The sequence below is a fragment of the Cydia amplana genome, chromosome 21 (assembly GCF_948474715.1).
Source record: "Cydia amplana chromosome 21, ilCydAmpl1.1, whole genome shotgun sequence".
Classification (NCBI taxonomy): domain Eukaryota; kingdom Metazoa; phylum Arthropoda; class Insecta; order Lepidoptera; family Tortricidae; genus Cydia; species Cydia amplana.
Window position 1 is genome coordinate 2,815,828 of NC_086089.1, and position 19,452 is coordinate 2,835,279.

Here is a 19,452-nt window from a genome sequence, read left to right on the forward strand (position 1 = left end):
AGCCTGAATAATATATCACCTCGATAATGGACCTGGAACATTTCGCGTGGCAAAGGAAAGGTAGTGGCGATAAATAAGCGAAAATAAAAGAATAATCATTATTTTTTTGTTTAAAAATTTCATTTTTCATATAAGGTCGTTCAACAGCCGTCTACTTATCGACGTGCTTCTAGCAGACATATACTCAGCGATGGATTATCTAGGCGTATTTGTACCATTGCATTGATGTATTTATTTGACAATCTTTTTGGGGGACTTTTAACTGATTGTAGCATCCTCGTCTCCTGGTAATAGTAAATAATGAATAGGTGTTATCCTATCCCTAAATTTTTATGCTTGTGCTTTAATGATCAACCGCTTTAATATAAATTTATATCAGCTCAAACCACGTAGCGCTCCGTAGAAAACATAAAAACCAAAAAAAGTTAAAATACAGTTTCAATGGAGAACCTGATTAGGTAATCATGCAAACCAAGATCGTGATTTTCCAAATTGTCCTACTAAAGTTAAACAAGCCGCACAAAAACGGAGTAAAATCAAAAAAACCTCAAGGTCCTTTCACTACTTACTTACGTACTTCACTGGCTCAGTAACTCACAAAACCGGCCAAGTGCGAGTCGGACTTGCGCACGGAGGGTTCCGCACCATCAACAAAAAATAGAGCAAAACAAGCAAAAAAACGGTCACCCATCCAAGTACTGACTCCGCCCGACGTTGCTTAACTTCGGTCAAAAATCACGTTTGTTGTATGGGAGCCCCACTTAAATCTTTATTTTATTCTGTTTTTAGTGTTTGTTGTTATATCGGCAACAGAAATACATCATCTGTGAAAATTTCAACTGTCTAGCTATCACGGTTCGTGAGATACAGCCTGGTGACAGACGGACGGACGGACGGACGGACGGACAGCGGAGTCTTAGTAATATGGTCCCGTTTTTACCCTTTGGGTACGGAACCCTAAAAAGGATCTTGGCCTCTGACACAAGGGAGCGGCACTCTGCCGTATTCTGCGCCACTTTACGCCAGTTGGGTATTCCGAGGGCGGACAGGTCTCCTAGGGCTTCGTCACTCCAGTGTTATCTGTATATCTCTTTCATTACTAACTATTCTTTATTTTAATGGCGGGCATTCGTGATAATTTTAATATATGATTTTCGCAGTAAAAACAGTATAAACGGTATGTTCATTTATTTTTCAACCTCTGCAACCTAAGTGGCTTTCGGTTGAACCCATTTATACGAGTGATTCTGGTTATGTTTTTATTAAACTTGCAATGTTTGTATATAATTATTGGTCCGGTTTGTATATATAATATATTGGTTAGCTTGCAAGCTAAAATAGACCCACTTCCTGTTATTCGATTGAGCTGAAACTTCAGGTACATATGTAATTCTTGTATCGATGAGTACGAGTACTAGTTGCCTGTTGAAAGAAAAGTGTAGCCAGAACTTAAAGCTTGTGTCATTAAATAAAATTTTCAACAAAAAACGTAGTTCAAATTTTGTAACTGTAATTTGAACAACATTTCATTGTCTGATTGAATTGAAATTTGGAAAACTTCCATAATTCTAATGACAATGCAATAGTACGCCAACATGGAGCATCTAATGACATTAAAAAAAAATGAAGTTGACAGTAACTTGTTTATTATCAGTTGGTACCTACAGGAAAGTCGTAATATTTGGGGAGCCGACGATGCTAAATGTGTACTTACTCGAGCGTCGTACAGATTGTATTGTATTGTATTGGAATCGAATTATAAGATGATAAGGAGAAAAAAGGTTATATAAAGGTTTTTTTTCAGCAAGCCGGAAAGAGTCTAATTTTTTTTTTCGGGAGGTCGGTGGAGGGTTAAAAAATCGTTAAGCAGTTTGTGGGTTTGGTCGTTTTTGTCCAAGTTAATGCTATATTTTTTCTATAACTTAATATAACACTTATTTGTAGGAATTTTCTTAATCTGACGAACATAAGTTTACCCCTAATTTTTACATTGTACCGTCAGATTAAGGAAATGCGTGCAAATAATTATCAGATTTAGTAATAGCACAATTATAGCGTTAATTTGGACTAATATGACCAAATCCACAATCTGCTTAACAATTTGTTGAACCACCCCCCACCAACCAAGGGCTCAACATAGATGGCTAAAATGGGTAAAGGTAGACTACACGGGGTAGCAAGATATCACTCATATCTTAATCTGACGCGCTCGAGTAAACACGAAAATCCCCTCTTGGGCTCCCCTACCATAAGCGCCTACGCCGTTACGCATTACTATCACTCAAGAATAATGGTTCCAGTCAGTAATTATTTTTCATTTGATTTTTATATGCATGTAATCCAGTGAATGCGTTCACTGATGTAATCTTAATTAGAAGGCTGACAGCAGGTAAAATAAATAATCAAACTATGAGCCATGCTTTGAGCCGATCAGGACGATACTGCCCCTCCGCGTCCATCGCAGGTCCCGTCTTTCCAGTATGGGTCGCCTGCAACAATTCTCCTGAAAAATAAGCATACATAATGTAATCAGTCATAATTCAATGCCGTAGATTGATCAGTCTAAAAAATCTAATCAGCTAATTATTTTTTCACCTCAGCAGCTCGAACAAGGGTACTTTGCTACTTAAAAACAGTGAGCAAAATCGCATTTTGCTCACTGAGTGAGACAACATGAGCAAAATGCGATTTTGCTCACTGTTTTTAAGTAGCAAAGTACCCTTGTTCGAGCTGCTGAGGTGTAAACTTAATTGTTGGTATATCTTAAGCAACATGAGTGAATAGAGGTAAGGTAAGTGATGAAGAAGGAATACATTTTTCGGGTTCTCTAATATGTTCTCACTGCTGAGGTGAAAAGTTTTGTGAACTACACGAGATCAAAGTTATTTACATCTCGTGCGCTTTTGAGTCCCTTAGTACGCTCAAGATTCTAAATTAGATTCACTCGCTACGCTCGTGAATCTAGTATAGAATCTTTCCCTTGCACGGGACTCAAAATAAGCACTCGAAGAAATATCAAACTTTGATCTCTTGTTGTACAAATAACTATTGTAGCTTTTGTAAAAACAAAATTTTAACTCACTTGAATATTATCTTCACTCGTAACTCAGTATAATAAAATATTGCAAGTCGATATTAGTCTAAGTCTAATAGCCGTACGGTTTAGTAAATTTGCAGCTTATATACTACTGTATACTAATAATGTCGTTACAATATTTCATATTTCATATTCATATTCGTATATTCATAATAATTCATATTACATGATTGTCGTTTTTCATAAAATTTACATTGAAAATTAAAAAAAAAAATTAGGTAACAATTAAGTTAATTAAAATTAGCATAAAAAATACAATGTCAAATAATAGTAGTTTATGCAACAGTGATATAATAAGGGTTCTTAAAATTCAAGGGTCGAAGTTACAAAACGAGACGTAGTCGAGTTTTGTAAAAAAAGACCCGAGAATTTTAAGAACCAATTATGAGCTGTTGCATACATTACTTTTTCTATGACAGCTGCAGCAAAAAAAAAAAAAAAAAAAAGAGAGTTATTATTAAAAAAAAAAGAGATTATTAAAAAAAAAAAAAGAGTTATTATTTAAAAAAATTTGAGTTATTATTTAAAAAAAAAAAGAGTTATTATTGTTTGCGCCACGTATTAAATACTTAACCTATGAATTCTGACCTCCTTGTCGGGTTTTCAATATAGACGGCAAGGCGATAATAAAAAGAAAAAAAAATGTCACATGTCACGTCAATACATGTAAAATAAAACTCGATTCGATATATTGTGTGTTGAAGAAAATGAAACCAAAGGGATCCCTATAATTAAGTATACATACAACAAAATAAAGTGCCGCCGAATCAGTGGAGACTGGAGACTCTATAAGGAGGAAAACGCAGAACCAGTGCATGTGAGTCGCAACTGTGACGTTGAGGGGAACGCACGCGCTTGAGCTCGCTCTCGAGACTTACGCACCCTACCCAACTCACTAGTTGATCAGTATTAACGCCAGTGTTGTGCAAGTGTAGTGCATACCGGTATAGTATAGCCCCTGTCGGAAAGCCCACTTTTGCTGTGATCGTCCTGCCAGGCTAAACCTAACGGTGCCAACACAAGCCCCAGGCGTTAGCAGTGGCCGTTTTGTTGGTTTGCACATACACCACAAGCGGGGTGAAAACCCAGACAGTCCGGCAACCAGCTGTACTATTTTGTCTGTATGTACGCACGATTGTGCATATCTGTGTATTCTGTGTAGTGTAGCCCCTGTCGTAAAGACCACTTTTGCTGTGATCGTCCTGCCAGGCTAAACCTAACGGTGCCAACACAAGCCCCAGGCGTTAGCAGTGGCCGTTTTGCTGGTTCGCACACACACCACAAACGGGGTGAAAACCCAGACAGTCCGGCGCAAGCTGTACTACTTGTACTCACGCCTGTAATTAATTACAGGTCAACGCGCCGACGCCACACACACACACACGCCATCATGGTCATCCAGAGGACGCCCACCAAGACGGCGGCAGCACAGGAAGAGGGCGCAGCCCAGGCGGCGGGCCCTACGCACGTGGTGGTGCTCCCAGACACCGGCCTGCTCCTGCTCGACGAAATCGCGGGTGGATCGGAATGCAAAAGGCCAAAGCGTCTGCCAGCGCGTGGAAGCTACACGGGGTCGACGATCTCAGATAGTGACTCGGATGAGTCCATCGATGTTGTCGACCCCGTGGAGGGCCCTAGCGAAGGCTCAGACGCGGAGGACCAATGCAATTCCGAGCCCCCCGTGGACGGAGAGCCGGGGCGGGCAGGCGACAACGGAGAATTGACACGTGGTGATTTGTCACGTGGCGATTTATTGCCGCTTGACTTATCACCACGTGGTAATTATTCACCACGTGCGGCGAGCCCGCCGCCATCGCAGCCGGCCGGCAACTTCAGCACGCCGGCCAACTCACCGCAACGCCGCCTCCAGCCGCCTTGCCGCCCTCAGCCCGGCCTCGGGTTGACCGGGGACGCCTGGATGGCGATATTCGAGAAACTCGACAGAGTAGCTCGGGGATCGCTAGACAGTTGCACCCTCGGCCCGCTCGAGGCGGCGCTATTATCAACCCTGTTGGCGCACTCCGGGGCGCGCCAACAGAAGAGACGACGGGCGGAGGACAGCCCGCCGGCACAGGAGGAGAAACGGGAATGTAACCGTATCACTCCTGTGTCGCGCGGACCTACTCAACCCGCCGTCTGCCCACAGGTCTCACCGATGGACACAACCGTCCCATCGACACCCGCGGCCGGATGCTCGCAACAGCCGCCTCCACGCAAGGTGTTACTACCGACCCCGGTAGCAAACACCGACACGTACGCGGCCGCTGCAAAATCGCCACCTAAAACCGCCTCTTCACTGCCCACAGATACCGCAGCCAGCAAGAAGAAGAAGCAGCAGCCGCAGCCGCCGGCCAAGAGGGCCAAACCGCCCCAGATTCTGGTCGAGGTCCTCCCAGACGCGGGCCACCACCTAAGGACCCTCAACGAACGCCTCGGTTTTGAGGCCAAAACCGAGAACGTCGAACCTACCGGCGTACGGTTCTACCCCAGGACCTCGGAGGAATACCGTGTGGTATTCGCCTACCTCTGCAAGGAGCAGAAACTCAACCCGATGATCCAGTTCGTCAAGCACCCGGAGAAGTCGACCCTGCCCATGAAGGCCGCTATCCGCGGCCTACCGTCAACCATGACGGTGCAGGACGTGAAGGACGCCTGCGCCAAAGAGGGGTATAACGTATCACACGCACGTCTTATCTCCACAGGCAGAGGACGAGGGGGCACCATCTTCTTCGTCCAACTCGACGGCACGGAGCGAGAGAACTTCGGTTTTCTCGACCTCACCAGTATCGCAAACATCAACACCAAGGTTCGTGTCGAACCTTGGAGAGGTAAGCCTGGGCCACCGCAATGCTACCGGTGCCAGGGCTTCAGACATTCCTCACAGGGATGCCACCGGCCGATGCGCTGCGTAAAGTGCGCGCTGCCGCACTTATCGCACCAGTGCACGCGGCCGAGGGACGAGCCAGCGACGTGCGCCAACTGCCTGAGGGACCACCCGGGCAACCACAAGCAGTGCGAGTTTTACTTACAGGAGCTGCGCAACTGGCGAGCGGGCACCCGCTCCCACACACGCCGCCCGCCAACCCGCCGCCCGCAACGAGGCCCCGACACCAGGGCTTCGGACACGCCCAACCTGGTAGAGGACTCTTCCACAGGTTCTCTAATGGCACCCGCCAATCAGCCGAGGCAGCGGACAACCGGACATCGAGGACGGACGCAGCCACAACCTAAACCGCAGAGGATGCCACAAGCAGAGCCCCGAGCGACGCGGACCGCAGCGCCCCCTGCGGCCCCCGCACTCGACACCACAGCATTGCACAAGGACATAGTTACCGCGGTGCAATCCGCGGTAACTATATCCCTGAGGCCAACGCTAGACGAGTTAGTACTAGCTATTAAGTCTCTGTCTAAGCCTGACCACAATCAGGCTTAGCACGCCCCTCTCTCAGCAATAACGCCAGTTATTCGCTAGCTTCACTCCCTCTTACGGCATAAAAGAGAAAGAGTTAAGGATAGTGTATTGGAACGCGGAAACATTAAATGGTAAAATTAATGATATCCGTACTTTTCTTCACAGCCAGGACATCGACATCATGCTGATCTGCGAGACCAAGCTGACGTCAGCAATGACGCTCACAGTCAGCGGCTACATGGCGTACCGCTTGGACCAAGCGAACCCCGTTACCGGGGTTGCCTGGCGAGGCCTCGCCATCCTCATAAAGAGGACAATCATCCACCAACTGGTGGAGGACGTCGCGCAGCCCAACACGCTGTCCGCGTTAGGGGTAGACATCAAACTACAAAGGCATAACCTGCGTTTGTTTGCTGTCTACAGGCCCAGCAGATACTGTCTGCTAGCAGAGACGCGCGCCGACCTCAAACGACTACTAGTGGACTCCCCCGTGCCGACCATCCTGGCCGGGGACTTCAACGCCGAGCACTCCGCCTGGAACTCCTCCGCGCATTCCCAATCGGGAAACGTCATCTACCAGGTCGTAGAGGACCTCGACCTCACCGTAGGGGGCCCCTACGAGCCCACGCACTACCACCACGCCGACGTATACCGCAGAGGCACCACGATCGACTTTGCGATTTCTCGCGGAGTTGATTCTCTTATGAGGCATCAGGTATTCTACGATCTCTCATCCGACCACAGGCCGGTGCTCCTGACCATCGCAGACCAGCCGACGACGAGACTCTACAGACCCGGACGCCGCTACGATTGGACGGCTTTCACAGAAGCCATGGTAATCTCTCCCCGTACAGGTCCCATATCGACCGCAGAAGAGGTCGATGCCGCAGCAGCCACAATCACCAGGGACATCAAAGCAGCCCTCGCCGAGGCCACACACCCGGTCCCACACACAGACCGGCGTAAGCCGCTTCCGAGACCGCTTCAAGCGCTCTTAGAGAAAAAGCGCTGGTATAGGAAACAGTGGCAAAGGACTAGAGCTCAGTCGGTCAAGACTGAGCTCAATCGTCTCGAGCGACTGTTAAGGGAAAAACTCAGCGAGCACAGAGCCGCGAGCTGGGAAACACACATTGAAAGCGTAACTGATCACGTTCCTTCCATCCACAGGTTATGCAGACAACTCAGCGCGACGCCAGAGCCGATTCGACCCCTAGTGGACGAAACCGACGGGATCCTGAAATACGCAGCCAAGGACAGAGCGGAAATACTCGCTCGCAGCCTTGAGCAGCAATTCAGGCCCTTCCCCGACACCGACCCGCAACACACGGCGGTCATCGTACAGCACGTTCGAGATTATCTCAACGTGCCCGTAGAGACACACGATGATCCACTCTACTTTTCTCCTTCGCAGGTCCAGGCGACTATCAGGCGTCACTGCAACCCGAAGAAGGCGCCGGGCCCCGACGAGATCCCGAACATGGCGCTCCGCCAACTGCCGCTAAACACCTTAGCGGCAGTGGCGCGCCTGTTCAACGGGATCTTGCGGTCGGGGCACTTCCCCACCATCTGGAAGACAGGACGGGTCATCGTCATTCCCAAACCCGGGAAGGACAGGAAGAAGCCGGAGAACTACCGGCCCATCACGTTGCTATGCAACCTATCAAAGGTGTTCGAGAGGTTGCTGCTCCGGAACCTCTCGCCACACCTGGCACCCAGGCCGGAGCAATTTGGTTTCAGGTCTCAACACTCCACCACGTTGCAGCTCACCCGTGTGTTACACCACATGGGCATGGCTCACAACAAAAAGGAGCACACCGTCGCCGTTCTCCTAGACATGGAGAAAGCGTTCGATCGAGTTTGGCACGAAGGACTAATATACAAACTTTCTCTGTCCACAGCACCCCGCCGCATCGTGAGAGTCATCGCATCGTTCCTGACCGACCGACGCTTCCACGTGCAAGTGGAAGGCACGGCGCAGTCGCAAGACCGCCCAATACGGGCGGGCGTCCCCCAGGGGAGCTGCCTCTCACCCGCATGCTATGTGCGCTACACCAACGACATCCCAGTCGTTGGACAAGCGCAACTAGCCCTATTCGCAGACGACGCCGCTTACTATACGACTTCTTTACAGATGCAGCACGCGGTTACGAAGATCCAGCCAACGCTCGACGCCCTTCCTGACTGGCTCTCCAAATGGAGGCTATCAGTCAACGTGGGCAAGACGCAAGCCATCATCACAGGGCAGCCACACGCAAGAGTGCCGCTGCCCACACCCCCCTCTCTCGCGGGCCAACCCCTCACATGGTCACCCACAGTGAAATACCTGGGGGTGACCATAGACAGGGGACTGACCATGCAACCGCACGTCGCAAACACAGTCATGCGAGCGAAAACCGCTCGCATGAAACTGCGACCAGTCCTCCACAGTAAGCTCCCTGTACGGACCAAACTCGGTCTGTACAAAGCTTACGTCCGCTCACGCCTAACATACGCTTCACCAGCCTGGTATTCTTTCTGTTCCAGGACCAACAAGGAGAAGATGAGGCGTCAGGAGACCCTCTCGCTACGGACCATCGTCGCAGCAACGCGGTACGTGACCAACGCAGCCATCGCCGAGTACCTGAAGTGGAGCAGCCTGGAGGAGTTCGTCGAGCGTCTCGCGCGGGGCATGTTCGACCGCGCGGACAACTGCAGCCACGACCATCTACGAGGGATCGCGCCGCACTACACGCGGCCACCGGACCAGCCAAGGGCTCGGCATCTCCCCCGAGCCCTCCTACACAACACAGACGACGAAGAAGAAGAAGACACAAACACTCAACATCGGATGACGCCTACATAGGCACGACGCACACGCCAGCCTAAGCTGCCGGTCGCCTTCCCTGCGGTCCCGAACCTGGCCCCGCTCAAACGGTATCACCAGGCTAGGGGTCGCGGGGTTGGATAACGGCCGGTAGTGATAAAGCTGGCCCACACCAGCAACACAGCCGTCCTCCAAACGACGAGCGAAATGACCGCCCCACAAGGTGGGGCGCGATTCGACGCAGCCTCCGCAGCCGGAAGGCGGAAGAGGCCTCTCACACCCCTTCAAAAGGGGCGTCGAAAGACATCCACTACTACCAGTGCATGTAAGTTTTTCCGCCTCCCCATTTTTTGGCCTTTGAACCGGTTTCCAAATTTACCTTTAAAAATATTACATAATAACCTTGTTGCTCACTGAATCGCGTAGGTACAAAATATAATTTCGGATTTCCTTTCGGTTTCTTAATTTTCAAAAAAATGTTCCCGTCATAATTCTATTTCAAAGTACGGTCAGTAAATTAATTTATTCTTATTGTCTGTTATTTTTATTTCATATTTCATTTACGCGTAGCGTGTGGGATTATTCATCACGCTACCTTATAAATGCGTTACAAATAAATTTCGTATTTTGTAACTGTCATATTGTGACATAATTTTCACGGAACATTTTTGCACACCATATTCGTTAAGTATATAATTTCAGTGTATTTTAAGTTACTAAATACACTCTACTAAACTGAAAGCTACGGGTAAATTATTCCTAAAAGCCTCAGTTTTTCATAAACTGTAATTAACCTATTGCGAAGGTTACACTTGTATTAAGGTATTATACAAGCGTAACGTTCGTATTTACTTCATTTTCCTTCGACTTGCATTAAGGTATTATACAAGTTGAATATAATTTATAATTATTTGTGCATCTTAGCACAAATTGTTCATATTTTTTCGTGCTGTCATAGTAATAACTAGGTAACCATGGCAACGCGACTTAAGCTCGCGGAAGCAAAACGTGCTCAATGTTTCATGCGTTTACAAAATATTTATGACATGATTCCAAAGTTAAGCAGTGACAAGAAGGCTTTCTCGCAGTTCATCGCGCAAGCTCGATTGGTCGATCAACTGAGAAAAGAATTTATAGAGTTGATGGATGAAGTCAATCTTCTGAACTTGGAGTTGGACCCGGAGTACATCGTCAACTACAACGCAATGAATGCGTTTGAAGATCTCTACTGCGTAATCAAATGTCAAATTTCAAAAATTGATGCACCTGCTCCGAGCCCTTCGACATCCAGGGATTCGAGCCATTCATGTAAGGACGACTCCATTAAAATCCCTCGGATTGAACTTCCTTCTTTCGATGGAGATATTCAAAACTTCCCATTCTTCTATGAAACATTTAAGCGTGTCATACATGAGAATAAAAAACTTACGGATTCTGAGCGTGTTCATTATTTGTTTAGTCATTTGACAGGAAAGGCAAAGTCGATCTGTGCGGGAGTTATACCTGCCGCAGAAAATTACAACACAGTTTGGGAAGCATTGATCGCGAAATATGATGATAAACGCGCATTAGCTACGTCATATTTAAACCAGCTGTTTTCGATGAAACCTGTCAACATCAACGGTCCTTCGGCATCTAATTTAGAAAAAATAATTGATTCGTTTGCTGCTACTATTTCAGCAATAAGACAACTCAAGCTCGAAAACTTAAGTGACTTTATTTTCATTCACCTGGGTCTTAAGTTATTAGATTCAGATACCACAAAGAATTTCGAGATGTCTATTCGGAATTCTTCTACAATGCCTACATATGACGAATTCATTTGTTTCGTTAGGGAACAAGTGAAGATTTTATATCGGACATCGCAACGAACGCCAACTAAGGCTGAAAACGGCTCCGCTGCCAACACTAGCAGCGTGCGAGCTCCCCTCCCTCGCACGCCCCAAGCGTATGTTAGCACGCAAGGGCATGACAACGGAAGTTCATGTGCTATGTGCAAGAGTAATGATCACTCGCAACTTTATAATTGCAATAATTTCATGAAACTCACGCCTAACGAAAAATTTAATTTCGTTAAGGAAACTCACGCGTGCACTAATTGTCTGAACACGCATCATACTGCATCGAAATGTTCCTCGAAGAAAACTTGTCGTAAATGTAAAGGCAAACATCATACAACGTTACACTTCGAAAACTCAAAACCTGCAATGAATAACAACGAGTCCAAGTCTTCATCTAAGGATGATAGTGAAGCTAGCACAAGTTCATCCGTAAAGGACAACGGTGCCTCTGTATGTACTCATTCGGCATCGGGACAGACTACATCACCCTTGACGGAAATTCTCGCCACTGCTCAGGTACTCGCTAGTGGGCGTAACGGCAAGGACAAGGTTTTGAGATGTCTGCTGGATCCAGGATCACAGAAACATTACGTTACATTGAAGTGCTGCAAGAATTTAGGTCTTCCTGTACACAGCAGCCCAGTGACGTCAATAAATGGATTAGGTGGAACAACGATAACACAACCCATCCGAGGAACTGTCAACTTAACATTTAGGTCAAGATATGATCCTAAACATCAATATACTATCGAAGCGCTTGTTTTAGATGAGATCACGCCTGATTTACCGACCTGTCATATTGATCAATCTGCAACTGATCTGTTTGATAATTTACATCTAGCAGATGACTCTTGGGCGATTCCAGGTGAAATTGATGTACTTCTTGGTGTTAAGTTATTCACCAAATTGTTAATGTCAGATAAAATTGAAAACGAGCCTGGTTTGCCTGACGCTTTAGAAACTACACTGGGGTACATCATACTAGGCGATGCTCCCGCAGTTAACGCTTCCTACTCAGCAGCTGGGTATTTTACTTCGGTTGATGTCGGAAATTTAATGCAAAAATTCTGGGAAATTGAAGATTTGGATGGAGGAGTGATTCATAGTCCAGACGAGAAAAAAGCTGAAGATATTTTCAAGAATACAATCAATCGTTTGGAAGACGGACGTTATGAAGTAGCACTTCCGTTTAAATTGGACCCAAGCAATTTAGGCGATTCTTACAAGACTGCTGAACGCAGATTTTTAGCGCTTGAAAGAAAATTCGTCAAGCAACCTGAATTAAAACCAGCTTATGATGAAGTTATCCGTGAACATATTGATAAAAAATATTTATCTGAGGTTCCAAATGATAAGTCAAATGATGCTTATCACATACCCCACCACGCAATTGTCAAAATTGACAGAATAACCACAAAGGTTAGAATTGTGCTGGACGCTAGTGCACAGACCACAAGCGGTTTATCGTTAAATGACATACTTCACGCAGGACCAAGTCTTCAAGCTGACTTGTTCTGCATTCTCCTAAACTTGCGATTGTTTGGTATTGCTATCACGTCTGATGTACGTCAAATGTATCTGTGTATTGACGTACGGGGGGAGGATCGTCCTTATCAGCGTATACTTTATAGGTTTAATCCTGAAGAAACTATAAAGGTATTTCAGTATAATAGGGTAGCCTTCGGTCTACGTAGCAGTCCTTTTCTGGCACTGCGAACTGTCAAACAGTTAGTAGCTGATGAAGGTGATAAATACCCACTCGCAAAGGAAATTGCATCTCGTGATATTTATATGGATGATGTAGCCAGTTCCGTTATTGATGAAGACCAAGCTGTGCAAGCGACTAAACAACTGCTGGATTTGTTCTTGAAAGGTGGATTCCAACTGGCAAAGTGGTCGTCAAATTCTGCAGCTGTTCTGAAAGAAATACCGAAAGGACTACATTTATCCCAAAGTGTCACCTTCGACGATGATACAACGTTGAAGATTTTAGGTCTGCGTTGGTATCCTGGTGAAGATGTATTCAAGTTCCAGGTTAGTCCCGACGATCGACCGTGTAGTAAAAGAAACATTCTTTCATCGGTAGCTCGACTATTCGATGTTCTGGGCCTAGTTGCCCCTGTAATTGTGTTCGCTAAGCTTCTAATAAAGGAGTTATGGCTTTTGAAAATTGATTGGGACGAATTGCCGCCTGATCATATTGTACGCCAATGGCAACAGTTCCAAGGTGAACTACCGCTACTATCTAACATTAGCATTCCCAGACATATTGGTGTCATTGAAAACTGTTCATTAACTATAGTCGGCTTTTCAGATGCTAGTGAAAGAGCTTATGGTGGAGTGGTTTATGCCTACGTCACTTTTCCTAATGATGACCGAGGTGTCATTAATTTAATTTGCGCTAAATCTAAGATAGCGCCCGTGAAGGTTGTCAGCCTAGCAAGACTGGAATTATGCGCAGCATTGCTATTGTCACAACTTATAAAAAGGGTGGTTGATACCTACTCAACCAGATACCCAATCGACTCTGTGTTGGCCTTCTCCGTTTCAACAGTGACACTTTGTTGGATTCATTCGTCGCCTCATCGATGGCAAACTTTTGTGGCCAATCGAATTACCAAGATCCAAGATAACTTATCAAGCGATCATTTTTATCATATTAAGGGAACAGAAAATCCAAGCGACTGCCTGTCTAGAGGCTTAACTCCAGCTCAACTGGTGATCCATCCTCTATGGCTATCAGGCCCTCCATGGATGAAACTCCCGAAAAACGAATAGCCGATTCAGGCGTTTATACCAGACGAAGTCAACGTTCCTGAAGAAAAAACGGTTTCTTTAGTGACTTGTGACAATTCGAACGACAACTTAATTTATGATTTGTCTAAACGGTTCTCGTCATGGGTTAAATATGTACGCACAGTTGCCTATATCTTAAAATTTATAAAACGATTACCTAAAGGCCCTATTAGTGCTGATGACTTAACAGCAGCCGAATTAGAAATCGTACGAGCTCTACAAAGAGTTTATTTCAGTCAACATATTTTAGATATGACCCTGAAAAAAGGGTTTACAAAAGCTTTAGCAAGCCTGAAGCCATTTATTCAAGATGGAATCCTTCGCGTCGGAGGACGTCTCAGTAATTCTGATGAAGATTACGATTATAAACATCCTTTGTTATTGCCACGTCGTGATCACATCATTAACCTACTGGTCGATTATTATCATCGACACCATTTACATGCAGGACCTGAAACTCTTATATCTATTATACGACATCGATTCTGGATCATAGCAGCTCGATGTATTATTCGTCATCGCATTCATTTATGCAATTACTGCTTCCGGACCAAGCCAAAGGCTAACTCCCCAATGATGGCAGATTTACCAGCGTGCAGGGTAAATCAAGTTGAGAAAGCCTTTATACATACTGGCTGTGATTACGCTGGTCCGTTGTATTGTACACCTGTTCGACGAAGAGGCGTGAAGAGTCAAAAGGTTTATTTGTGCTTATTCACATGTCTCACAACGCGAGCAATTCATTTAGAACTTGCAACTGACTTAAGTACAGCAAGCTTTATGTCAGCATTTAAGCGGTTTTTATCCAGACGTGGTCCTGTAAAATATATGTACAGCGATAACGGAACCAACTTCCAGGGAGCCAATACATATTTGCAAGAACTTCATAATTTCCTTGCGAATGAGTATCGAGACGCTTGGGAAACTGAACTATCAGCCAATAAAATAATTTGGCGATTTATTCCCCCCAGTGCTCCACATTTTGGAGGATGTTGGGAAAGTAACGTTAAATGCGTCAAATCACATTTGTTTCGTACGATAGGTAAACAAATCTTGTCATTTCAGGAATTAATGACAATTCTATGTGAAATTGAGGCTTTATTAAATTCTAGACCGCTATCCGTGTTAAGCTCTGATCCAGCTGAACCTTCCGCATTGACGCCAGCTCATTTTCTTAATGTTACTCCATTGAAATATCTTCCAGCTGCGTCTGTTGCGGAGGTAACATCTGATCATCTTTTGCAAAGATATCAATTATTAGATCGCTTAACGCAATCATTTTGGAAGAGGTGGCGCGATGAGTATTTGCACACGTTGCAAACCAGACAAAAATGGAATACTCCTTCTCAGCCTATTAAGGAAGGAACTGTTGTAGTCATCCTTCAAGATAATGTTATGCCTCTACATTGGCCGTTAGGTCTTATAACTCAACTCTTTCCAGGCAAGGACGGTATTGCCAGAGTTGCTTTGGTTAAAACAAAATCAGGCACACTTAAAAGACCTTTGGTCAAATTATGTCCTTTGCCTTCTCAATAATATAATTTCATATTTCTATTAGTATTTAGTTATCTCTCTCAAGTTATGGAGGCTTCATATGTTTATGTCAATTTAGTTTTCTCTGAGCAATAAGGATGCTATTATGTAGTAAATGATTTATTTTAAATAACTTTTTGAAAGCTATTCCTTTCAAGGCCGGGGGAATGTTTGCGCCACGTATTAAATACTTAACCTATGAATTCTGACCTCCTTGTCGGGTTTTCAATATAGACGGCAAGGCGATAATAAAAAGAAAAAAAATGTCACATGTCACGTCAATACATGTAAAATAAAACTCGATTCGATATATTGTGTGTTGAAGAAAATGAAACCAAAGGGATCCCTATAATTAAGTATACATACAACAAAATAAAGTGCCGCCGAATCAGTGGAGACTGGAGACTCTATAAGGAGGAAAACGCAGAACCAGTGCATGTAAGTTTTTCCGCCTCCCCAATTATTTAAAAAAAAAAAGAGTTATTATTGTAAATGAAAACATACCTCTTTCAATCAAGATGATCGGAACTTGTATCTTTAAAAAAAATAAAGCAGTTGTATTATACTCATAAGATGACTGCTAGCAGTCATCTTATGAGCCTATAGACAAAGCATTCAAATGACATTGCTTTAGATATCACTGTCAGTCATTTAATTGACACATTTAAGTGCTGGAGTAGAAAAAAATATATATACATTAGGTACCTAATAATAATAATATGGAACAAAGTAAAAGTATTTTTAAACTAAAATTTTTGACAGGAACATATTCTAACAGTTTTGAATTATTCACGGTTAGTTTCACGGGTTACCCGTGAACAAGATGCATGTAACTGCTTCTAAATATCGGGAGCTCGAAAACAACACAAAAGGTAATCACGGGTTATATCCCGGTCGATATAAGTCTAGGAACATATTCTCTCCACCACACCAAGCCAAAGTACCTAGTGAGGGTTTGAACAAGATTGTAGGAACAGTGGTACTTTGCGGGACATTTATCCAGCAATGGACCTTGCCGCATGGCCCTAGCTGTGCCGTACGGCCAAGACGAGTTCGACCCAACATTGTACATATAGTAATTTACAATTTATTGTAATGTATTTTTATCTTTTTGCTGTCTTTGTCTTTTGTATGTTATATATTAATTTTGTTTTGTATTCATGTTACCTGTCGTGATTGTTTCACCGGATGGTCTCATCGGAAGATCAGCGCTGGAAGTCGCCACAGCTACATGCTGAGGTGAGACCATTTCGTGGTACTTTATCCTTTTATTCTCTGTTATGTATAATTTTCTATTTTGTGTTTGTGCTCACGAATAAAATTATTTCTATTCTATTCTATTTCTATAATGGCATTGATGACTTACGAGCAATTGTTTCCATATGTGATGTTGTTGATAGAGCATACTGGTTGATACTCCTGAGTGCAATAAGTGGCTGCTTCAACGTAAATAAATGCCGCCGCCAGAAGCGCAATCGTGACCGCCACTGTAAGTAAAACATTTTGGTTCAATTAAATAATAATTTTTAAGAAAAAAAAAACCGACTTCCATGGGGGCCGGTGAAATATTAGGTATTGTAGATGGTGCACTATGTAGAAAAAGAGGTAAAACCACTCACTTTTCTAGTAGCATTTCGTTTTTATAAGTGTCGCAGTTCTAGCCTAACGAATCCCACTTCTCTGATAGCAGTATGGTTCTGTGAAGATCGCAGTTCGAACCTAACCATTCCCACTTTTCTAGTAGCATTTCGTTTCTGTAAGGCTCGCAGTTCAAGTAGATGTATTCTGTGAACCGCATTAAGATTTTCAGACAAAAATAGAAAAAAAAAAATTTTTTTGGGGTTCCCCATACTTCGAACTGAAACTCAAAAAAATTTTTTTCATCAAACCCATACGTGTGGGGTATCTATGGATAGGTCTTCAAAAATGATATTGAGGTTTCTAATATCATTTTTTTCTAAACTGAATAGTTTGCGCGAGAGACACTTCCAAAGTGGTAAAATGTGTGTCCCCCCTCCCCTGTAACTTCTAAAATAAGAGAATGATAAAACTAAAAAAATATATGATGTACATTACCATGTAAACTTCCACCGAAAATTGGTTTGAACGAGATCTAGTAAGTAGTTTTTTTTCATACGTCATAAATCGCCTAAATACGGAACCCTTCATGGGCGAGTCCGACTCGCACTTGGCCGCTTTTTTTTTTTATTTTTGTGTGAAAATCTTAATGCGGTTCACAGAATACGTCTACTTACCAAGTTTCAACAGTATAGTTCTTATAGTTTCGGAAAAAAGTGGCTGTGACATACGGACGGACAGACGGACTGACAGACATGACGAATCCATAAGGGTTACGTTTTTTGCCATTTTGCTACGGAACCCTAAAAAAAATATGAGTCAACACAACTAGCGATAACAATACCTGTAGGTATATACCAACTGCATTTATTGTTTTTCTTCGACAAACAACAATCATCTGTTAATGTGCCTATACATGTAAACGTTACTTTAAATTATCAAGTTAATGAAATATTTCAGTTATTAAAAAAATTGTAACAATGAGAATCTTTCTTGGTAAGTTAATTTTAATGATTTATTCAATAACACAAGTTATAAACTACTATTAAAATTAAGTATTAAACTAAAATAATTAATAGAAAATAATTATTAATTATGTGCCTGGCTCAATAGACAGGTTCACCACCTGCAAACGTGCAACTTTCGAATGAGTGACGAGAACGAATATTTAACAGGCCTGACGCTTTTTTAGGGTTCCGTAGCCAAATGGCAAAAACGGAACCCTTATGGATTCGTCATGTCTGTCTGTCTGTCCGTCCGTCGTCTGTCCGTCCGTATGTCACAGCCACTTTTTTCCGAAACTATAAGAACTATACTGTTGAAACTTGGTAAGTAGATGTATTCTGTGAACCGCATTAAGATTTTCACACAAAAATAGAAAAAAAAAAACAATAAATTTTGGGGGTTCCCATATTAAGGTTTCTAATATCATTTTTTTCTAAACTGAATAGTTTGCGCGAGAGACACTCCCAAAGTGGTAAAATATGTGTCCCCCCCCCTGTAACTTCTAAAAAATCTAAAATAAGAGAATGATAAAACTAAAAAAAACATATGATGTACATTACCATGCAAACTTCCACCGAAAGTTGGTTTGAATGAGATCTAGTAACTAGTTTTTTTTTAATACGTCATAAATCCCCTAAATACGGAACCCTTCATGGGCGAGTCCGACTCGCACTTGGCCGCTTTTTTAAGTCTCGAAAATTTTCACCATGAGAGTATGAGTGTATTATACTGTAAATTCAGGTCGGGGTATCAACCCCATTGTAGCTGCACATTGCCAAAACTTTGAATCAATCGCATATTTGGCAGCTAGCCAGCGTTCACATGTGAGATATGTAGTAGTTTAGAATTGTGAAACATGACGCTACCTAAGTACCTACTTGTGATGTCCTGTCGATGTATCCAACTTTGTACCGCGGTCGTAAAGTAAAGCCAACCTTTAGGTATCGCGCCTGTATGTTTTCGCCATGGCACGATGTGGTGGAATATGTTCGCAAGAAGACCCGTTACGAACTGAGGGCGTTCCAGTTGCGTTCGTGGCGTGCCGCGGCCGCTGCTAGAAACCATCACGAGCGCGGACATCTGGCTGAAGGTGTTTCGGTAGTCCTCCACCAGAACAACTGAAACAAGAAAAAATGTGTCGCCAAAATTATTTTTATTTTTTTTAATTATAATAAGTGTATGTACTTAGGCATTTTTGGTCTGTGAGATAGGTATATCTTTTGGGTCTTGGATGCCTGAAATTAAAATGACTTTTTTTATTTAGAAAATAAATTTTAATAACAGTATGATATACCAATAGTACACCAAACGAACACCAAAAATTGCCAATCGGGGGAAATAATACATGTGTAAGTAAATTTTGGCAAAGTTGCTTTGGAATGGTGTA

The 19,452-nt window shown here is 43.8% G+C and overlaps 1 protein-coding gene across 2 annotated transcripts in view; it reads left to right on the plus strand.

The window, feature by feature from the left end:
* LOC134657798 (inactive dipeptidyl peptidase 10) overlaps positions 1-19,452 on the plus strand; it is a 407,506-nt gene that overhangs the window by 166,574 nt on the left and 221,480 nt on the right. The gene's annotated exons all lie outside the window — the stretch shown is intronic.